Source organism: Hydra vulgaris, chromosome 11 (assembly GCF_038396675.1).
Source record: "Hydra vulgaris chromosome 11, alternate assembly HydraT2T_AEP".
Classification (NCBI taxonomy): domain Eukaryota; kingdom Metazoa; phylum Cnidaria; class Hydrozoa; order Anthoathecata; family Hydridae; genus Hydra; species Hydra vulgaris.
Genome location: NC_088930.1, coordinates 19625001 through 19629969, shown reverse-complemented (window position 1 = coordinate 19629969; position 4969 = coordinate 19625001). Strand labels below are relative to the sequence as shown.

The following is a 4969-nucleotide window of genomic DNA, read 5'->3' as shown; positions in this document are numbered from 1 at the left end:
GAGAGTTATTTTCATATCCAATAATAAAAACTTACACTTGAAACAATTAACATGTCCATTTGCTGGTGAGTTTCAAAGCAAGGTATGTTCAGAGTTCTCGTCAGTTAGTTTATGATGTTGAGTGAATAATGAGAGAGTACAATACCGGTTTTGACTTATACCATTGTTCGATTGTATTCATTGCAAGAGTCCTTTGCCTTTTTGATGGAATTTATACCACTGGAGTTGATAAAATGAGATTGCATGTTTGATGAAATTTTTTCCCATAAACTAAGATCGGTTTTATATTGACAGGTCTACCACTGCTTGTTCTTGTAGATGTTCAGTGTCAACGTCTGTTTCAGCTGTAGCCGATTCAAGATCAACTGTTTCTTGATTTTGAACTTTTCTGATTTTACATTCACCTTGACTTTCTGGTTCTGGAACTTTACCTTTCTGCGTCTGAACTGTTGTACAATGGAGAAATATTTCCATTTCAGATGAGCACGCTACATCTCTTTTTTCTCTGGCCTCTTTATCAAGGGCTTTTTCGTTTTATTAGGGCTTGGAGGGCTTATTTTCGTTTTATATTCCTAGTCTCATACTTCCTTTCAGATATTGTAAAATTACAATACACAGCCTACAGAGAGAGGGAGTTTACAAGAAAAATTATTATTCTCAATTAATTAATATATGCTTCTGAATACAAAAGCTGTTACAATTCAATGTCATTTATAAATAGTAATAAACTAATCTTAAGTAAACACCTGATGTATTTACCTGATATGTGATAATGACAATAATGTAATAATAGATAAAAATGAAAATAATAATACTATGTTTATTATACATAATTAAAGATATTTACTTAATAAGAGTAATGTACCACCAAATAATAATAATTACAATAGATACAAATGAAAGTAATAAATACAACACATACATAATAGCGAGATTAATTTAATAGTTAATAGCGAGAGTAATAGTAGTTATTATATAATAAGATAAATTATAATAATCAAAATAAATCAAAATTAACTTATATACAATAATTGTTTATAAATACATAGTTAAAGTTACAAACAGAAGTTAACTGACAAAACGCAACGAATCATCAATATTACCCAGAACTTTGCCGTTTTTGGTGAAGCCTATTGAATATTACGTAATCCGTTTGAAGCCATCGGGCGAAAAACGTTCATCGATTCTAGTCAAGTATAAGTAGATTTGCAACTTGCAAGTCTAAATCAAGTTTGGAATTGAAAATGATTAGTTCAAAGATGATAAATTGTGTGGCCTACAGCCAAAATAAATTTGTTTTGGTAAAAGAGGATTGTATTAGCAGAAAAACTAAAGAAACGGCTTTTTTTATAGCCAAAACTTTTCAAAACATATTTATAAAAACATTTGCATTCAGAACTTTAAACAAAAACATTTTAATAAACTTTAATAATTCATATTTAAAAAATTACATTTGTAAACCCTTGAATAATAGCAACTGATTCGTTTATTGTGTTGAATCGTTCTTCGCAATTTACTGAAGTCTTTTGTTGTATTTTTCTTGGTATATTTCATCAGAATTCTGAAATAATATTTACTTTTCTGTCTATAGACGGGTTGGAACTGTTTTTAGTTTGTCCGTTGATGTACGCATGCACAAATTCTTGGTAGTCAAAACAAATCGTTGTGGGTTAATTCTTTGCTGAACTTCGTATTAAACTTCTGAAGATGTGGTCAAAATCTTTGTATTTTACAATGATAAACAGTAGTGATTTTTTTTCCCAGCAAAATATAATCAATAAGAAATTAAAGATATTTACGGAAGGCTATTGAATGTATTTGGTGTAAGTGTAAACCTATCAGGACAAAAGGGTAGTTTTCAAACCTTGTTATATAACTATAACATTTTATTATAAGACAAGAGTATATCAGAACTTGCAGAAATTAATGTTATTGCCGCATGAAGATAAATTGTATTTTAGTCCGAGCAACTTAAAATAAAATAAAAATGAAGGCAATTAAGGGGGCGACTGAATAAGTGCGAATTTCATAACTGCGAATCTGCATAAGTGCGAAGCAGTTGCAAAGACTGGCATAAGTGCGAACTGGCACAAGCGCGAACTGGCATAAGTGCGCCGAAAGAATTTGCAAATATTGGCATAAGTGCGAACTGGCATAAGTGCGAACTGGCATATGTGCGAAGCAATTGCAAAAACTGGCATAAGTGCGAACTGGCACAAACGCAAATTAGCATAAGTGCGCTGAAAGAATTTGCAAACATTGGCATAAGTGCAAATTGGCATAAGTGGTGAATTGGCAAGTTCGCACTTATGCCAATTCGCAATTATGCCAATTCGCACTTATGCCAATGTTTGCAAATTCTTTCGGCGCACTTATGTCAGTTCGCACTTATGCCAGTTCGCGCTTGTGCCAGTTCGCACTTATGCCAGTTTTTGCAATTGATTCGCACATATGCCAGTTCGCACTTACGCCAGTTCGCACTTATGCCAATGTTTGCAAATTTTTTCGGCGCACTTATGCCAGTTCGCGCTTGTGCCAGTTCGCGCTTGTGCCAGTTCGCACTTATGCCAGTCTTTGCAACTGCTTCGTACTTATGCAGATTCGCAGTTATGAAATTCGCACTTATTCAGCCTCCTCAATCAATCAATCAATCATATATGTTCTGAAAATAAATTTTCACGGCTATTTACAAATAGTATTGAAATACTAATCTCAAGTAAATACCTTCAAAAAATAGTTTATTTATATACAAGTAATCTTAGTAATAATAACAATAATAACAATAATAGTAATAACAATAATAACAATAATAATAATAATAATAAAGTAATTATAATAATTTAAATAAATCTGTATAACTTTCCATACATCAATCGTTTTTACATACAAAGTTACAGTTACAAATAGTAATAATCTGACAAAGCGTAACAACTAACGATGACATAAAAACGACAAAAAAAAATATATTAATATATATTTTTATATTATCATAGTTGTTTTAATATAATAATCAAAATATTTGCAAATATTATAACCAAGTAAATAAATACAATATAAACAGAAAAACACTGACAAAATCAACACAAAACAAAAGTTACAACAAACATTACAAACAAAACAAAAAATTACCTTTGGCAAAAAAAAAAAACCAAAGAAAAAACTAAGGATTAAAAAAGATAATAATAATACACGGTAGAATAAAACATATATAATAAATGGCTAAAATGAAAATAAAAACAAATTATATAACTGTATAAAAATTTATATATAACTAAAAATAAATAATAACTAAAAAAATAAATAAATAAATGACTAACAAAAAATAATAAGTAAAACTATATACGCTGAAAAATTTAAGAAAAATAAATAAATAATCCTAAGAAATATATGAAAGAAAACTAAAGAAATATATGAAAAAATAATAAAAATCTTGATTTGCCGATCGAGGTTCCGAAGTTTAAATAGTTTTTTTTTCTTTCTTTGCCATTCTTTTTATATATTTCATTCATTAACGTTTTTTTTTTCCACTTCTATTTTCATTACTTTTTTACTTAATTTCTTTCAGATATTTCTTTTTCTTTTCTTCTTTTAAAACATTTATTTATTCTACTTTTTTGTTGATTTTATTTTTCGTTTAATTTATAAATGCTTTCTTTTACTTTTTTCCTTTCAAACAGTTATTTTTAACCGTTTGAAAATAGCGTCCACCATTTGCGATGTCATTGCAAAGACAATTTTTCAAAATTATTCTTACATAAACCATTATTTTTGATATTGTTTTTAATTTCAATTTTTTATTTATTGTTAAGACTTTATGTATAAGTAAATCCAACAAGAAGTTATTAGCAAAACAAGTCAGGTGATGATTTTTGGATACCCCGTGTTTTGAATACCATAGTATTTGAGATTAATTGGTTCGGTCATTATCACTAGTAGTGCTTTCTAGTTGAAAATGTGATAAGTTATTTTCTTTGCTGTGTTTATTTATAGCAGGATAAACGTTAAACTTTGCTTTTTTGTTGTTGTTTTTTTGCCAAATATTTTAAATCTTGGTAGTAGATTAATTGGTGTTCTATCTATCTAGTTCCTTTTTTGTCTTTTGCATATTTGCAGAAAATACAAAAATTGATAGCACAGCATTTATTTTTAAATCAGGTTTATGATGATGATCAATACATTCAATTTTTTTCTGTGATTTTGGTTTTGTAATCTGATTCTAAAAAATAGTCGATACATATACAAGGGTGTTTGGATGTAAGAAAATTTTAACATTTTAAAGCAAAAACTCATCTTTTACATAATTCGGAGTTAAAAAACTCCATTGTCATGCTATGTGTTTTTGTTATTACAAAATGTGTTTTGTATGTATAAACTGTTGAAGTATTTGGTGTAAATTTGCATGTGTGCAATTTTTCTTTTTTCTACCTTAGGTTCTCCATTCAAATGTAGTACGTTAAGAGTTAGTCCATCAGGTAATAAATTTACTATATCAAAACAAATATGCATAAGCTAAATTGTAAATGTGAAAAGATTTCTAAATGTGTTTCTCGTCAAATGTCACTGTTCTAAGAGACATACTCAATACAAATTTATATGCAGTTGTACCAGACTACTTGTAAAGTACTTAAAGTATGCAAATGTAAATATTAGTCTGGAGCAGAGGTTGTTCTATGCTCATTATTGCATCTTAATTCTAACTTGTTAATTATAAAGAGCTACCATGTAAGTTTTTGTAAAAAGAAAATTTTTACAGCTGTTTTGCAGAACTAGCTTACACCTTCCATGTAATTCTATGAACTCTGAAGATGTTACTTTTTAACCTAAATTTTAAGGCTGATTAAGAGTACATCAAAATTTTTGATTACTTTAACTCTCACCATCCTTTAAACAATTTGTGAAAATTTAAAAAAAGTTTGGCAAGATATTTTAACTTATATTAAGTTTTATAATTGCACGACAATTAAATTTA

At 28.5% G+C, this 4969-nt stretch overlaps 1 protein-coding gene and 1 long non-coding RNA gene across 9 annotated transcripts in view; one reads left to right on the top strand and one right to left on the bottom strand.

The window, feature by feature from the left end:
* Nucleotides 1-873: 873 nt before the first annotated feature.
* Nucleotides 874-3709, bottom strand: LOC136087495 (uncharacterized). Its single transcript, XR_010641832.1, has 3 exons — nucleotides 3611-3709; nucleotides 1452-1835; nucleotides 874-1221 (listed from the first exon to the last, which is right to left on the bottom strand). It is a non-coding gene; the product is annotated as an uncharacterized LOC136087495 (long non-coding RNA).
* LOC136087494 (serine hydroxymethyltransferase, mitochondrial-like) overlaps nucleotides 3650-4969 on the top strand; it is a 9882-nt gene continuing 8562 nt past the window's right edge. For 5 of the 8 annotated variants that reach the window (XR_010641830.1, XR_010641828.1, XR_010641831.1 and 2 more), the window contains exons 1-3: nucleotides 3650-3954; nucleotides 4156-4254; nucleotides 4431-4472. The gene's annotated coding sequence lies outside the window, so the exon portion shown is untranslated. The remainder of the gene's footprint in view (nucleotides 3955-4155; nucleotides 4255-4430; nucleotides 4473-4969) is intronic. The other 3 variants (XM_065810382.1, XM_065810383.1, XM_065810384.1) reach the window with 3 other exon arrangements.